This window comes from Melozone crissalis, unplaced genomic scaffold, assembly GCF_028551555.1.
Source record: "Melozone crissalis strain CALT ecotype California unplaced genomic scaffold, PUWL_Pcris_2 ptg000091l_1, whole genome shotgun sequence".
In the NCBI taxonomy this organism is placed as follows: Eukaryota; Metazoa; Chordata; class Aves; order Passeriformes; family Passerellidae; genus Melozone; species Melozone crissalis.
Genome location: NW_026535868.1, coordinates 101,226 through 119,729, shown reverse-complemented (window position 1 = coordinate 119,729; position 18,504 = coordinate 101,226).

Sequence of the window (18,504 nt, the reverse complement as noted above, 5' to 3'; positions counted from 1 at the left end):
TTACAGAATCGAATCAGTTTGCCTAAACTTCTGTCTCTTCTCAACTACTAACTCTAGATTTTGGTCGTTATGTTAAAAGTTATGTTGATAATGTAATTCTTCTCTTCAACTTCTTTTTCAAATACCATGTGAATCTATGCTTAGAAGTGCACCAACATTTCCGTTTTCCATTTAGGTCTTGCAAGCAAACATTAAAACCAATTTATTTTGCATTCATATCTCTCACTCAATTGGTAAATGAGGCAACAGTTTAGGACAACTCTTTGCCTGAAGCAGAACAAGATACCGTCCTGTGAGGTAAAAAGCACTCAGGATGAAAATGCTTGACTGTTGTGATCTACTTAATCCTGTTAACTAAGGTGCTATTTTAAATTCACAGAGTTAGGTTCAAAGAAGTCCTAACATCAGATGTTCTCAAAATGCAATTGACTAAAGTGATACATACGTTTAGAAAATTTTGTTCAAAATCTTCAAAGTGCATAATACTTAACTAACTGTACTTACAGAATAGTATTATGCTAAACTTAGAGAACAGTAATGAAGACTGTTACAAAACACAGCATTTCAATCAAGAGTGAATAAAAACCAGAATAAGAACCTTGTGTTCCGTACCTTTTAGAAGTCCAGAAAGAGCCTGATCCAAATAATGCAGATGTACAAAAATTTCTTTCTGTACAACTGAAAGAATGATGTGTTACAGTGAAACCATGGGAAGGATAAATAGGGGGTAAGACATGAAAACTTTATGCCAGTTTTGTCATCAAAGACCTTTTTTTGTAAAGCCAATCTAAGGCACAGAAAATGCTAAGATACATAGCGAAACACTGATGCTTTCAAAAAACATGATATAGCAAAATATGGAAGGAAAAGTAATACACGGAAAATCAGAACACAACACGGAAAATCAGAATACAACACCGAAAATCAGAATTCAACACGGAAAATCGGAACACAACACGGAAAATCAGAATACAACACCGAAAATCAGAATTCAACACGGAAAATCAGAACACAACACGGAAAATCAGAACACAACACGGAAAATCAGAATTCAACACGAGCTGCGGGGTGGTGAAATGAGGACGGGATTAACCCCAGGATGGAGCAAATAATGAGGGAATTAACCCCAAAATGTTCTTCACGCACAGCACCCTGTGAAAAATGTGTATTTTATGATTGGCTTTTCGCAAATATTCAAATGAATATTAGATGCATTGTGTTAGAAAGTGATGCTGGATTCATTCTCTTAAGTAGGGTGGTAAATAGAGTTTGAGGTTATAAAAAATGTTAAAATAGAAACTATACTATATAGGAATTTTTTTTTTTTTTAAAGTAAGGACTCTGAGATAGCAGCCCCAGGACATCTGAATCTTTCAGAGCAAAATGAATTTATTCTGATTAATTTATCAGAAGAAATGAACTTCTTCCCACCTCTGTTAAGATTCAGAGGAAGAAGCTGAGGATGACCAGACAGAATCCTGTGTTTGAATGGAATTTGTGCATCATGGATGAGGTGTATGAATATGCAATAGGTTATTGTCTTATTTTAATTTACTTTTTTTTTAAATTACTATTTTTAATTTTTATTATTACTTTTATTTTGAAAGTTAATCCTTTGTTAATGCGTGTCCTTTTTCGGGCTTATTTTGCCCAGAAAAGGTACCCAGACTGTTCATAACTCTTTGCTTTTATCTCATATTGTCCTAATTCAAATTGTCTATTACTCTAACTGTATTCCTATTTTTATAACCATTTTATTCCTATGAAACTTTTAAAATTTTAAAAACAATTGACTGGCGTTTTTCACACCCCCTTCTCTCTGTGACATTCCCTCAGCATCACCAGCACAATCAGAATTTAAACCCTGTAATCAGCACCAGGTTCTCACTCGCACAGGTGGCAAAACCCCAAATAAAAACCCCTCAATTTCTCCATTTCCAGCCTCCGAGCCCAGCTGGCCGCTTGGGTCCCACCCAGCATCAACATTTCAGTGCAGGTCACTGCAAACTCCTTGTGCTCTGCCGAATGACAGAGGCACAGCAGCGAGAGGGAGCAGAGAATTCCCCTGGCAGGTGTTCAGCAGTCATTTGCTGAAAAGCTGCAGGAAAAAAAACAAGAAAAATTCATTTTTTAGCTCTGACAATGTCATGACCGCTAAGGCTGACGCTGGGAATAAAAAGGTGGATTTACAAATATTCCCCATTTTGGGGTGGCTCCAATTCCTGAGGAAACACCTCAGGATTCTTGGAGGAAAAAGGAAAGGGAAAGGGAAAGGAAAAAAGGGAAAGGGAAAGGGAATTTCAGGAAAGGGAAAGAAAGGAAATTTCAAGGAAAGGAAATTTCAAGGAAAGGAAAGGAAATTTCAAGGAAAGGAAAGAAAAGGAAAATGGAAAAGGAAGGAAGGAAGGAAGGAAGGAAGGAAGGAAGGAAGGAAGGAAGGAAGGAAGGAAGGAAGGAAGGAAGGAAGGAAGGAAGGAAGGAAGGAAGATGCAAAGCTCCCTGCCACCAGATCAGGATCTGATGAAATGAATTTTTGCTCACAGAGCTTCCAAATAACGACTCCAGCAGTTAAAGTTGGGAAATGAGCAACAACAAAGGGCAGAGAGCTTTGGGGTAAAATCCCATAAATTCTGCAAGACTTATGGAGGAATCTGGGGATTAACACTCAGTGATAAACAGGGTAAAGTAAATTAGTTTGGGTGGGAAAGGACCTCAAAGCTCACCCCATTCCAACCTCAACACCTTCCACTGCCCCAGGTTGCTCCAACCTTGGACATTTCCAGGGATGAGGAACCAGAACCTCCCTGGGAATTCTGTGCCAGAGCCTCAGCACATCCATGGCTGAGGAAGGAAGGAAGGAAGATGGAAAGCTCCCTGACTCAAGATCAGGATCTGATGAAATGAATTTTTGCTCACAGAGCTTCCAAATAACAGCAGTTAAAAGCTGGGAAATGCAGCAGGAAATCAGCAGCTTTGGGGTAAAATTCCATAAATTCTGCAAGACTTATGGAGGCATTCAGGGATGAACACTCAGTGATAAACAGGTTTTAATGGTAAATATAAACAGGTTTTAATGGTAAATATTAAATGGTTTGGATAGGAAAGGACCTTAAAGCTCATCCCAATCCAACCTCAACACCTTCCAGGTTGCTCCAACCTTGGACATTTCCAGGGATGAGGAACCAGAACCTCCCTGGGAATTCTGTGCCAGAGCCTCAGCACATCCATGGCTGAGGAAGGAAGGAAGGAAGATGGAAAGCTCCCTGACTCAAGATAAGGATCTGATGAAATGAATTTCTGCTCAGAAAGCTTCCAAATAACACATAGATGTTTGTACGTGGCTGAGGGTTTGGTCTTCAGCCTGCAACCAGAAACAGCCAAAATCAACAAAAAAACACCCAAAAATCACCCAAAAAACTCCAAAATCTCCCAAATCTGCCTTCTTTTCCATACAGGGCACACAGATCCAGGCAGAAGGATTAAACACAAGCAGCTGCAGGGTGGGGAAACACCAAAAATGAACTCACAGCTGTGCCTGCCTGAGGGTTTGGTCTGCAGCCTGCAACCAGAAACACCCAAAATCACCAAAAAACATCCAAATCACCCAAAACCCACCAAAATCAACAAAATCTGCCTCCCTTTCCACCTTTACCCTACAGTTCCAGGCAGATCTCTCCAGGCAGAAGGATTAAACACAACCAACTGCAGTGCAAACACCAAACATCAACTCACAGCTGTGCCTGCCTGAGGGTTTGGTCTGCAGCTGCAACCAGAAACACCCAAAATCACCAAAAAACACCAAAATCACCCAAAAAATCCAAAATACGAAAATCTGCCCTCCTTTCCACCTCTGACACACAGATCCTGGCAGGCCCCTCCATTTCTGCTTCACACCCAGCTGCAGGGTGTGGGGAAACACCAAAAATCCAATCATAGCTTCCCTTACCTGGCTGAAGTTTTGGTCTTCAGCTGTGTCCTGGGGTGACGTTATGATGCTTGTATCCCCATTCATCTGTTCTGTGCCTTTAAGACCGGCTCTGAAGAGTGGAAGTTTGTTTGGGTTTCTCCTATCAGGGACACAGAGATAGGCAGTACATAGGGCTGTTTTTCACTTCTAGCTTGCAGCTTGCTGCTTTTGCTTGCTTGCTTTCCTGCTCTTGCTTCTGCTCTCGCTTTTGCTTCTGCTTATTAGCTAGTTTAGCTAAACAGTCCAAATTCCTTCCCGGACTGTTTCTCCTCTCCTGTTCCTGTGACCATCTCGAACCTGCTGCGGACTGGGACCCAGGAACACCGAAGGTTTGGCTGCAGCAGCTGCCCAGCGCCGGAGGGACTGAGAACAGAGCAGCCACCCCTGAAAGAGACTTTCTGATTTTGTCATCTTTCTCAGAGCGGTGACAGCTGGTATTGTTCATTTAGTGTGCGGGGGGTGCTGTGTCAGTCAAATAAACAGGTTCTTTCCACCTCTCTCTGAGGAATTTCTTCCCGATCCAGTTGGGGAGAGGGGCCGTGTGAGTTTTGCTTTCTGGAGGGGCGCTCCTTTCAAGATTCTTTAACAAATTTGCCCTAAACCAGGACACTCTGCCAGGATTCTGAGATTCCAACCCAAACCCTGCCAGGATTCTGAGATTCCAACCCAAACCATGAAGGAATTCTGAGATTCAAACCCAAACTACATCAGAATTATGAGATTCCAACCCAAACTACATCAGAATTCTGAGATTCCAACTCAAGCCATGCCAGGATTCTGAGATTCCAACCCAAACCATGAGGGAATTCTGAGATTCCAACCCAAACTACATCAGAATTCTGATATTCCAAGCCAAACCATGCCAGGATTCTGAGTTTCCAACCCAAATTACATCAGAATTCTGAGATTCCAACCCAAACCATGCCAGGATTCTGAGATTCCAACCTAAACTACATAAAAATTCCGAGATTCCAACCAAACCATGAAGGAATTCTGAGATTCCAACCCAAATTGCATCAGAATTCTGAGATTCCAACCCAAACCATGAAGGAATTCTGAGATTCCAACCCAAACTACATCAGAATTCTGAGATTCCATCCCAAATCGTGCCAGGATTCTGAGATTCCAACCCAAACTACATCAAAATCCTGAGATTCCAACCCAAACTACATCAGAATTCTGAGATTCCAACCCAAACCCTGCCAGGATTCTGAGATTCCAACCCAAACCCTGCAAGGTTTCTGAGATTCCAACCCAAACCATGAAGGAATTCTGAGATTCAAACCCAAACTACATCAGAATTCTGAGATTCCAACCCAAACCATGCCAGGATTCTGAGATTTCAACCAAAACTACATCAGAATTCTGAGATTCCAACCCAAACCCTGCCAGGATTCTGAGATTCCAACCCAAACTACATCAGAATTCTGAGATTCCAACCAAAACTACATCAGAATTCTGAGTTTCCATCCGAAACTCTGCCAGGATTCTGAGATTTCAACCCAAACCCTGCCAGGATTCTGAGACTCCAACCCTAACCCTGCCAGAATTCTGAGATTCCAACCCAAACTACATCAGAATTCTGAGATTCCAACCCAAACCACGCCAGGATTCTGAGATTCCAACCCAAACCATGAAGGAATTCTGACTCACCTCCATAGCTTGTACTAATTCAGATTTCATTCACATGCCATGAGTGGTCATATATTTTAATGAAGCTTTTTGCAGTAAATACAACCCATGTCAGAAACTTTTTAAAAAACAAAAATTAAAATTAGAACTGGATTGCTATGTATGATTGGGAATATTAATTCATCAGGTTAGTGCTTATTTACTCAGGAGCCTTAAACTACCTTTGTAACTCCTGCTCTGCATTTTCAGGGGTCGTTGTTGGACAGAGAGCTGTGGAATGTTCACTCAAAGTCAGCCTATGCTGGGACCTTGGAAAAGTCCAGCTGTAAACACTGATCCAGCCTAATCACAGCAGTCTGGCTCTTATGACATCAGACTTCCCCTTCTGCCTCACCAGTGCCTTTGGAAGGCTCCAAGCAGCTTCCACTTACCTGGGAAAGCAGCCCATGGCAGCCCCTTGGCAGAACAGACAATGCTTGGCCAGTGATGGCACATTATAAACAGCAGGGGGAAAGTGTTGATTTTTCCATCAGAAACACCATGAAAGAGTCCTCCTCTGAAATATCTCTGTCTGACATCCCAAAACCAAAAACACCATGGAAATGATTAACTGTAGTGCAGAGAGAGGAATAATTATTTTCCAGAACAGCAGACATGTTCCTTACCCTTTGTTCAGTGGTCCCAACAGATGTTGTTCCCTGAACTGGACTCCCCCTACTCCTCTGGGTTTGTGGTTTCACTGAAGAGCTAAGTCCCACAGGATGACTCCGTTGATTGAATTGACAGGTAAGTGGTGATCTGAACTAAACCCATGTTAAATCAGCTGATGATCTCCTGGGTCTCAAAATAAAGAAATGATACAATATTGGTGAAGGTAGGTTTTCATTTTAGAATAAAAGCTTTGTCAAATTCAAGCTTCGCACAATTTGTAGATCTGATCTTGTATAAATTGAACCTTTAGCACTTGCTTTAAAATATGCCTGTACTATTTTTTTTTCATACTGTGGAATCTTCCAAGAAATCATAAACAAATTATCATTCAGCAAAAGCACTGATAACAAATCTGACCTGTCTGAAGGCCTAGGGACAGGTTGCCATGGCCAACTCTACAGGGTGCCAAAAAAAGAGGCAGAAGGAAAACAGACATTAAGGAGGAGCTTTCCCTATCCTAGAAAAATCCCAACAGGAGAGGCCAGCACCCTGCCATCAGCTGAAGGCAGACCTGTGCTTTATCACCCTTCTTTCCAAGGTCTGGTTTGATCTCCATCCGATGGATCTTAAGGAAGGACGGATTGAGCTGCTGCCGTTACAAGGGGAGATGAATGCAGCAGCTCCGCCAGAGACAGATTCTCAGAGTTAGGGAAGTGTCTGGGGCCTGAGCAGGAGGCCCCTTGGAGATTTCCTTGCTCTGAGGCTAGATTTCTATGTAGGAAAACTGGAGAAGAGAATTCACTTAAGAAGAGCTGCTGGTTGGAGAGCCTCCCTTGGAGGTGCACTCAGCAAGGCAGAAACTGTGACAGAAATCAGCTCCTGTCTCTGTGGGCACTCAGCCTCCAGCCTTTACAGCCCATCTGTCCCTTCCAGAAGCAAGCACAGTTTTAGGGAATTTGTGTGACAAAAGCCTGCAAGGGAACTCCTGTCTCTTTTCATCTCTCTGTTCCTTCTTCCAGCCCTGCTAGACTTCCCCCATCTAATCTAATAATCTATTAACAAAGACTTTTTTTTTTTTAAATTCCCCCCAGAGCATGTAGTTCTCAGCCTCTGAGAGTGGCAGCTGATCCCTAAACCTGCCTGCTGTTCCCTGAGCAAAGGGCAGGCTGATCCCTCACCCACCTGGGCAGGCTTCCTGCTGTGAAGAGCATCTCCTTGGAGCAGAGAGCAAAGAGCACCTGGGCCTTTGTACACAGCAGTGACCTTGGGGCTGGGCACAGTGACCTGACCCAGGAGCAGCCTCAGGGGCGCCCTGCATCTCAGGCAGCTGTGGGAAATGTCCATGAGTAAATAAATAAAGCACAAAATGCTTACACCCTGATTCCTGTGCCTGATGTCCCAGGCTGAAAGCAGCTCTCCCATCTCCCACGCAGACAGAAGTGGGGCAGTCCCTGCTGTCTGCAGGAAATGCTCTGAGCCCTCCTGCCCTCTGCCACCAGCCCAAATGTCCCACCCATACCACAGAGCTGCTCTGGAGTCAGAGCTGCTCTGGGGCCAGGCTCTGCATATCCAACAGGGGGCATGGAATATTTCTGAGGAATGAAGAGTCCTTGGCAAGCCAACTTTTGTACCACTCGGTATTAACTGATTCTCCATAAAACTTCATTTGTTTCCTGTCTAATTCTGCCTAGCACGAACAGTTTTAAACAACCTACTGCAACTTCTCTACTTGCTTGCCTTTCATTTTCTCCAGAAATTAAATACATTACAGCAGCATATCCTTAATGTTTATTATAGAATAAATGACTTATTCAGACATAAAAATACTTTGAGCCCTGTTGTGATACGTACAATGGTGTAATAGATAACCCAAATTCAGACAGCAAATGTGATGCCAGAAAACAGCAATACATATTTTATTGGGAGAAACTTGTGCTCTTCAGATGTGGCTTTGATTTAATATCTCTTTGGGCACTGTAGTTTAGCTGATTTAACTTTTAGTCAAGAAGATGAGTAATAAGGATTTAAACTATGTGGTTTTCAAACTGCAAATTAGTTATCTGACTGGTTTTCACTTACAAAAATGTAAAATTACTGTAGTATTTAATTTACTGGTATAGCAAACAATGCCTTAATCAATTTAAATTTCTTCTTCTCTTTTCATTCTTTCAGTAGATTAACAGAGTTGTATAAACTGAATACTGTTCATTCTACTTTGACTGAGCTTTTAGACTGAAGGAAAGGAGGTGACCACTCAATGTAAATGTGAGGGGAAAAATTCTTTCTCAAATTAGGATCTCTTCACAGATCCTGATCTGATTTGTACTGTTGCTGAAATCAAGCCTTTGTAGACCAAGAACATTGTGATCACAAGATGAACTTCTGAGAAGATAGCAAAATTAAGGCATGCATATCAAAAATAATGCATCAGGTATGTCTTTCAGAATGAAGATAATGGATGAAACCTACAGTGATCATTGGGAAACCTCAATGAAATAAGAATATTTTCATACTGGAGCAACACATTTCTAATTTGATATTACTTTCTCAGTAACCTTGACTAAATATTACAGAGTGAAAGGTGGACATCCTCAAACATTTGCCTGTAATATGGAGAACAGACTGTGCCCATTGGAGGAGCTGAATCAGTGCAAGATCCTTTGCATTAGAAGCACATCTGGCATTCCCCACGGCTGCCAAGCAGATGTTTTAAGGAAGTAACCTTAAGGAAGGGTGAGAAGATCCATTTTGGCAATGGGAGCCCTGCCCAAAGGGTCAGTGAGCTGCTGGGCAGCCCTGGGCACACACACACACACACACACTGCTGAGCTCTGCACACTCAGGCCCTGCCAAGCCCTGGCACCAGCCCAGGTGAAGGAGCCCCTGCTCCACCCTGCCCAGGTGATGGACGCAGGCACACACAGGGGCACAGAGGGGAGAGCCAACAGCCCCAGAGCTGCATTCATCCAACATCCAAGCACAATTCCACTCTGCATTCCCTGCCTTGTTCCCAGCTGAGCTGCTGTGGCTGTAAATCCATGGGCATGGCTGATTCCCCGGGAACTGAAATAAATGGCTGCTCCTTTCCTGCCCTGCCAGGGCTGCACAGCCAATGGAGTCCTAGAAAAGGGAGCTGCTTTCAGTTCTGGCTTACCAGCACTGGCATCAACTCAGCTCTCCCTGCAAAACCTTCATGGCTGATGAGGCAGAGAGCAGCAAAGGCAGAGCTTTGGCTTTCAGACCACAGATGAAGCTTCCAAAGGTTTCTTCTCTTTCTTTTGTCTGACAATTAAAAACAGATTAAAGCAGAGTCGCTGTAAGCAGCACATCTGCAAGCACAAACCATCTTTATCCTGCACACAGGCAGAATCCCACTTGGAGGTGGAGCACTGAGACACAGAGTCCCTTCTCAGAGCCTGTGTATTTCAGAGAAGTGTTTTAGAGAGCTCTCTCCACCCCACTGACGGCATCTCTGACATGGCATCCACTGCCACAGCCTGCTTTCCTGCTGCTCTCCCTCTGCTGTGTCTGACAGCATTTTCAGCATTTCACTGACCTAAAAATGGCTTCTGCCTGTTCCTGAAAATGCAAAAAAAGGTTCCACTAAAAACAACACTTAGGGGGAAATGAGGATTAAAGAGCAGGCAGCACTTAAGCCATGTAAATGTGAGTGATGTCAAGCTGACTGCAGTGACAGAGCTCAAGAGCAATCTAATGGTGCTTTCTGCCCTTTCAAGTGAAGCACTCAAACACTGCCATGTAAGGCTGTTTAAAATGCACATTCTGTGACACTTTATTCAAGCTGCAGTAGTGGTTTGATAAATCCCCTATTCTGACTGGCACACAGCAAAAGATCTCCCACATCTCTGTGTGTTGAGTCCTGTAAGTTTAACAGCATTTTTTTTTTATGCTGTGTATCCTGCAACATTTCTGTGCTGGAAAACCTCAACTTATAAAATCAGTGTCTCTAAAATTTTTGCTGTACCCTGCAGCCAGACCATAACATGTGGCACATTTGAAGGCCTAAAATTTGCAGCTTTAAAATTTTTCTGACTGGAATAATTAGATACTGCCCTGTATGCCTGCTACAATGTTTTGCACATAAATTACTTATAAACCACTGTGAGATTCAAACACGAATTTTACAGGGAAAAATAGGTATTAACTCCTGTGAGTAATTTAGGCATGTCAAAACTATAAATTGTTGCCTTACTTTTTTCTTTTTATGACTTGTGACACAAGAATGGATTACCTTACTGTTTTCTACTTAGGTTATGATTTTTGTCATTCAAACAAAGGCAGAGCAAGAAAGAATGAACATAAATTATTGTGATTCAATGTAAACCATTTGCTGATAGTCTTAAAAAGGAAATTAATAGAAAAAATACATTCCTAAATTTCAATTCTAGTAATGAGAACTGTAACCTTAAGGGAAAAATCATGTAAAATGAACTAATGTATATCTAGTTTTGGTACAATTATTTAATTCTCCATGCTGCAACATCTGACAGCAACTCAGATACAATGATCTTGAAGTTCTAAAAATAATGACTAAAATTTTTATCTTCCCTCTCCATTGTTACAGTTCAGTGTCACTACAATTCACTCACCTGGTGCCATTTTCCCAGTTGGTTGTAATTCTTGTCACAGAAATGAAGAATTTGAAACCTTTCCCAGATCACTTTTAACATTCTGCATTTGGTTCCATTGCTAAATTCTATCCCCACATTCATCTACAGGCACAATCTCTGAATACATTTTGTAAGGGCTCACTGAGCCAATCAAGTGAAATATGGAATAATAACAAAATGAAACTTCTCTTTCCTTGCTGAATGGTGTGTTACCACAAATCACTAGAAGACATCCCAATTCTTATAAATCACACTGCACCAGGCATAAGAAGGGGGAATGACTCAGGAGAAAAGGAAAATATCATTGGTGTGCTCCCAATGTCAGAGTCACTGGTAGATGCCTGCAAGTGTGCCTGCACTGTGACATGCAGGTGTATTTCACTGGTTGTGCAAGAGTATCAGGTGCTCTATTTTAACAGCAGAATGATGCTCCAGTAACTCTGCATCCCCATTCTGAGCCTGACTCCAAATTCCATCATAAAGGCAGCATTCCATGGATTCTGTTGTACAAAGGGTCAGCAAACTCACCGTGCCAGACACAGAGCCTGGTGAGATTTCCTGAGGTGACTTTTCCTTCAAGTACTGAGAAGTTTCAGGAGGAAAGTCACAGTCCTCTGGTTTGCCAGTGAATTTGCCCTTCAGCTCACCCTCTCCTTGCAGAGAGGTTTCCTGCAGCACCCAGCTGCCCCGTGCCCCTCTGTGCCTTGCAGAAGGTCCAAGTCTCTCAGAGCCCAAATCTCTCAGGGACAGAATCAATAACAGACTGCCAGGAACTACCCCAGCCCAGTTCCCATCCCTTTTCCCTCCAACACACCTTATCAAGGAATGAAACATGCTGCAAACACAAGCTGAGACACGGGAAGATGCAAAATATGGGGAGCCTGTGGTACCCTAAACACAAATTTAACTGCCTGGGGCAGAACTCTCTGAGAGAGTTTGTGCTCAGCTCAGCACAGGGAGAGGTCAATGCTCAGATGAATTTTTTCCAGGCAGGCAGAGCTCAGTGTCCTTCCCTGTGTCCAATGGGTGCCCCCAGGCTTCCTTCACTCCCCCTGTTCACTCTCCTGAATGCAGAACCCAGAAGGACTCAGGGCCACTCAGCCACTCAAACAAACAAGGAGGTGCACATTGACATCTGGGGAAAAAACTCTCACAAGTGCCCCCCATCATTTTAGAGCAGGATTTTTAACATGGGAAGCTTCCCTGAGAATTGAGTTGCTTCAAGACATTTTCTCCTATTTTAAAATTTTACCCATCTTTTGTGTAGAAGGACTTTTTTAACCCTGTTCATTTCTGGCTTCATTGGTAACTCTGGTGTGAGGGATTTGAGCAATGGTGTAATACTTGCCAACAGCCCTGTGGGTCCTGAACCCCACACAATTCTGCAATTCCAAAACTTCATGGACTCATTTCAGTATTTTCCCACCATCCCTCTGTACAGTGGTGCAAAGCACAGAGCATCTGAGAATTCAGTCACTCCAGGAGGTGTCATTTGTATCACAAACCAGGTTTCAATATTGGAAAAGTTTCAATATTGCTATTCTGCTACTTAAAATGCTTCTGGTTTTATGTCTAACATGAGTTGTTGCTTCAATAAGCCAGAGAAGCATTTGCAGTTTCTCTGCTGCATCATGAACTTTTACATGTACACAGATCTGTCCATCCAGGCATCTCCAAACCTGATGTAACAACTCTGTCATTTCTCATTCCATCAGAGCTCCACTACTTATTCAAAGCAATGTTACAAAACTGTTTTCTACTTTCACTCTTACTAGATGGATAACTGCAAAAGGTAAACAATATGAATTTAACTTTCTTTTTCTAACAGAAATAATATAGGCTGTTGTACTAAAACCTAAAAAACCAGATTTACTAATATTTGAGATGCACTTGTAATTCTATTTCTCCTCTTAGCAAGGATAGAACAGAGCATCATGGGCTGGGAAGTTTGCCTTTCTTTTCCACTCCTAAATATTATCTTTGCTGTTAGAAAAACAGTGTAGTGTTTAAAAAAACACAGCACAGTAGCTCTGAAATGCAGTATTGCATCTGGGCACCATCCATTTTCAAGAAATGCCATCCACAGGATTGAATTTGGATCTATTTTGGGGAAAAGCCAGGATTTCCAACACTCAGTTTAAAATTTGGCTATTTTTCTCTTCCTTTTTTTATAAAATCCTGTCAATTTATGGGAAGAAAAAGCTGTTCTGAACGTGATGTGTTTATAATCAACAAGATGGTCTAAAGAGATTTGGACTTTCAGACATTTGGATTGAATTTCAGCTGTGTCTCAGCACAGTAACTGATTATCTCAAAAATCATTCTACCTTCAGCTCAAGTCTATCAGACCAGACAATTCAAAATGTTTTTAAAAGCCAGGCTATTCTAACCACTTTGCAGAATGCCAGCCTACCAGATGGAGGAAGAAAACCCTAGCAAGGAAATAATGGGATTATTACGTTACTTTAGACCGTGGAAGTCTCTCCATAGATAAAAACATCTTCTGTGTCTATGTGTGTGCATATGTTTAACAAAAAAAGGCTGGCCTGTCTGTGTGCGCATGTGTAACAGCCGAAGGCTTTACATTTGAGACAGCAATTTCAGAAAAAAGCAATTTTTTTTTTCATGTTCATATAGATTTCACTGATGTTCCCATGGAAAAAAAAGGTGTTAAAGAGTGAAAGAACTTCTGCTAACACATGAATTAACAAAGACCAGTTTCTTCTGAGTTTAGTCTGCTTGTTCCTTATGTCAGAGCCAGAGAAGTCTGGCCAACATCTTCCCAACCATTGGAGAACAAAAAGAGGGAAGAACAGCCAAGAGGAAGAACAGCCAGTGGCACAACAATGGGGTCACAGAGACAGACAGATGGACCCCTTCCCTCGCTCCATCTCCTCTGCCATTGCCCTTATGATTCCCCAAGTCTTGTTTCCACAGGAAACCACACTAAAGTCTGTCAGACACAAACCTGGACTCACCGTTCCATGGGCAGCGCGTCCCTGCAGAGCGCTGGGAGGCAGCGGGGCGGGGTCAGCCTCTGCTCCACAGAGAAACAATCACAGCACAGGCACCTCCCCTTCTTTGTGTGCCTCAGCAGCAGCTCTGGGGAGAGGAAAGGCATTAAATGTTCATTAAATGGTGAGAGCCATCACCAGGATCAGGGATGCTCATTTAATGGTGAGAGCCATCACCAGGACCAAGGGGAAATGAGGCTTTAGAGCTGCAATCCAGGGAGGAACATTTTCCCTTCCTCTTCCCAGCCCAGCCCAGCTGTGCTGTGCTGGCAGCCAAGCCTTGCCAGGGCAGGGCCTGGGCAGACCCTGGCACACATTTCCTCTGCCCTGACCCTGGGCAGAGCCCACAGCTCTGTGCATTTTGCACATCTCAGGACACTGCAGGGCCCCTTCCCCTCAGGCAGGCTGGGCTCACCTCCCTGTTTGTGAGGAGAGCTGAGCTCTATGAGCCTGGGGGATCTTCTGCCTTTTGCCTGCTCCTTGTTCTGCCTCCTTGCCAAGGAGGCTGAAGTAATTTCATTTTTTTGGTCACATATACAGATGCAGGCTGCAAGTCCAGCTCCTAAGGCTAACACCTTGTGAGAAAGTCCTCTTCTACCACAGGCAAAGTAAAGCGATTTGTTCTGTACTCACTCAGTTTTCAGAACGTTATTTTAAGCCCCAGATGGATCACTGAGATTCCAGGCTCTCCTGACACAGAGGCAAAACCACCCAAACCTGTGTCAATGAGGCACAGATATTAAATCTCCTGCTTACGTGAAATATCCCTCTTGTGTAGCATCTTAAATCTCAGCCTCAGCCAGAATTTCAGAGGGTAATTTCCTCTGCATCAGGGCTCTTTCTATTTCTTTATCACAAAATGTCCTCACCTTCACACCCTCTTGCAGTCAGAGCCATGGGGTTTAAGTAGCTGTGTAAAAAACAGATTTTTTTGGAGTAGCACAGGGGGGTCAGTTCCCCCAGACTGTTACACAGTTTATTTCAATTGAGCTGGCCTCTGTTTTGGGTAGGACTGCAGTTGGTGGGTCTTAATTCCAAACTGAATCCAGCAAAGCCAGCTCAAAATGTGGCTGGTGAGGATTGCCTCACACAGACTCCAAAATTATACACAGTGTATGGGACTCATCAACTCCTGACCATCCCAGTTCTGGACAAAGCAGGGGAATGAAAAAAAAAAAAACAAACAACATTGGCAACACAAGAAACCAGGCAAGACTCTGATCCAAACTGATCTCCACAGACAAGACTGAGCCAAAAGTCACATTCTGTGGCCAGCACCTCTACAGGACTCCAGAACTGACTGCAATTAGGATCAGGCACAGATGCAAAGAACCCTACAGAGTTAATAATACTGAAATTAGTTCCTTCAATTTCAACTTGCAGATGCAAAATGTAGCCATTTAATATCCATGGACACCACTAATATTATTTTGCCTTTTCTTTCTAAAAGTCACTGAAAGAGATAGGAAACAGAACACACATCCCAATCTAATGCTTGCAGTTCAAATAATCACAGGCAATCAGCTGTGTGCATGTCCACAATCACTACAAAAAAAGTACAGAAAAAATCTCAGCAATGTTTCTCCTGACCAGTATTATTCAGATTATATAGCTATTAAAAGTAAATTTTATATTCATCTTTTACATGTGCTCTCTGGGGAAATGTAAGGAAAACCATGATGAACAATACCCTGGGTTAAATGAAGATAATAGCACAGATGTAGACTGACCTGATTTTAGTCATGCTCTGTACATTTGAGAAGGATTAAAAAAAAATCCATAGTATTCATGCATCAAATAGATAAATTCCAATTTCCAGCACTTTCCTGCACACACCAAGCAAAAGCTGCTACGGAATAAAAAATGAAATACGCAACAAAAGAGGCCTTTTTAATTCCTAAAGAATGCAGTATAAAAGTCATAAGAAAAATTTAAAAACAAGAATAAATTCATTTTAAGGACTGTTTTGCCATTAGCATCCAAATTCTGAAAATAAGAAATAGCAGATGCTTGGAAGCAGGGTCTAAAAATAGAACAGCATTTTACTGCAATAGGAGGCTGAAAAGGTACAGATTAGTGCTGAAACAAGAGAAACAATTTAAGGAATATTTTTACTTGATGTGATTTGCCAGGAACACTACAGAAATTCAGAACAGGTGTCAGGAGCTCAGTGGAAATGCACCTCTTAAATCCACACTCACATCTGCCCTCTTCACACACCAATTGTTCACGGGGAAAACCCTTCAATACACATCCCAGTGTCCTGGTCATTTCTCAAACAGACTTCCTCAGAATTTGGATCCACAGAGACTCTGATTTGGTAGCCACACACAACAGCATCAGGAGACTCTGCTGGTTTCACCTGGAACGAGTTCAAACATCCCCTTTGCAAACAGCATCCAAAGGAATGGGAGGATGTTTTTAATTAAGAGCTCTACAATTAAATATCAAACAACACATCCCAGTCTCAGCCTGACCAGGAAGTGATGCTTGGGTCTCTCTTGACATCAGTTCTTTCTTCACCTTCTGCCTCTCCTGTCCTTGTCCTGCTCTCAAACACAATTACCCTCAGCTAATGCTGCATGCTGCAGTGTGCACAAGGGCAAAATGTGCTCCAAAGGAATTCAATAAAAAAGCTGTTCCCCTGCATTCAGGCACCAGTATTAACCTTCTCTAATTCTTTTCATGCACTCTTCTTTGATGAAGGATTTTTAAATTGTACTATAATGTTAAATGTTCCCCATCTGTTCAGGAGGGTGGTGCCATTCTCCAGAGGCAAGAATGAACTGAGAGGGATTTGCTCTGGAGGTGACTTTTGGGGCTTTGCTGCTGCTGCTGATGCTTCCATCACAAGCACTGTATAAATATCACCAACTGTATGGGACACTTGGCCACAGATTTCCAGAGAAGCTGAGTAAAAGAGAATAGAACTGGGAGTGCTTTGAGGTATTTCCCCAGTATTTCTGTGTTTATCCACATCTTCCACAAGACATAAATCAGTGGTAAAAGTGCAGCTACCTGGTGCTGTTGGCCAAATGAACAGGCTCTAACCTTTGATATTACCAGTGAGAAATCTTTCTCACATCCTTTTCTATTTTGTTGCTGAAAAAAAAGAAAAAACAAATGTCAAGGAGTCAGTAAAACTTGTCAGGCTGGCAAGGTATCACAGGAGGAGAGAAAACATGCTGTGAGCAGCACAGTCTATTTCTCACAGTCAGGAATGAGGGTCAGTTGGAGGGAAAAGAACTGTGAGCTCCAAGGAAAGATCTAGATGGAACCAAGTCAGGCATTTTATCATTTTTGCCCTTTTCTCTGCATGCTTTGAGCTTTGGGGGAATGGAGGGGACAGGCAGAAGTGTTTGAAGATGCTGGTTCAGAGTCAATTTAATCAACTTCACAGTTCCTGAGACTTAAAGCACTCACAGGTACCAGTTTCAGCTGGACGGATGCTGTGAGCCCAAACTGATAAAAGACCTGGTGCTAGAACAAGCAGGTCACATCATGTCACCCTCAGCGAGATGCCAAACGTCAGCCCCGTTCCTGGAGGCCAGAAGGAACACTGAGCACCGAGCGCACACAGAATTGCCCTTTGCTGCTCTCCAGGAGCCAGTTCAGCCGCCCTGGCTCAGTTCCAGACCCCGCAGGCGGAGCCGCCCCGCACAGCCCCAAGCTCCGGAGCGCTGCTGGGCTCGGCCGAGAGACAGAGCCCGCCCCGCCCTGCTCTCCTTTGCCCGGCCCTCCCACAGCTCCTGCTCTGTGCCCCAGGAGCTGGAGCTTTCTGGCACCTTCCAAACCCAAATCCCCTCCGCTGCGGTCTGACATTCGCCCCTTTAAGGAAAGGCAAAGAAAAGGAATCGCTTTTCCTCCCCCATCTTTCTGGCTCAGACCTTTCCTTAGACCAAAGAGAGGTGGAGATCCTCGTGTAGAGCAGCATGATCACCCGGATGAGTGAGAGTTGTTCGGGCAGCTGATTTCACAGCTTATTTAACCACGGATAGATCCGAGTCATTCTCCTAACACAACACAACAGCCCGGAGCTGAAGAAAGCCCGGAGGGAGCAGAGCAATGACACACACCCCGATCCGGGAGCACAGCCCGGATCTGCCCACGGGAGCTGAGGGGGCACCCGAGGCTCGCTGACCTGGAGGCCGTTCCAGCGCCAGCTGCAGCGTGTGCCGGAGCACCTCACACTGTGGATGGCTGGGAACAGCGGGGGCAGCCACATGGGGAAATGTGGGGTTATTGATAACTCTGCTTCAGAGGCAGCAGAAATAATGCTGCTGCTTTCTTCCAGCTGCCCACTAAGACAGCTGAGTTCATAAACAAAAAGTTCATAATCTGACTGTAAAAGATTTTGCTTCCTCAGGCAACACAGAGCTGTGAAAGTGTTTAAAATGGGCTTTTCTCTGTGTGATCAATAAAGCATTTACAGAGACTGATTCTGTTCCAAAGGCTTTTTCAGCTCCTTGCACAGGACCCCCAAACACCAAATAAGCCTTTTATCAATTTATATTTTATAACTTTCTCCTATTTCTTTATAATCCCTTCTCAAAGTACACAGAATGTAATGGCAAAAGATTTATTTAAATCATAATCTAAAATAAAACCC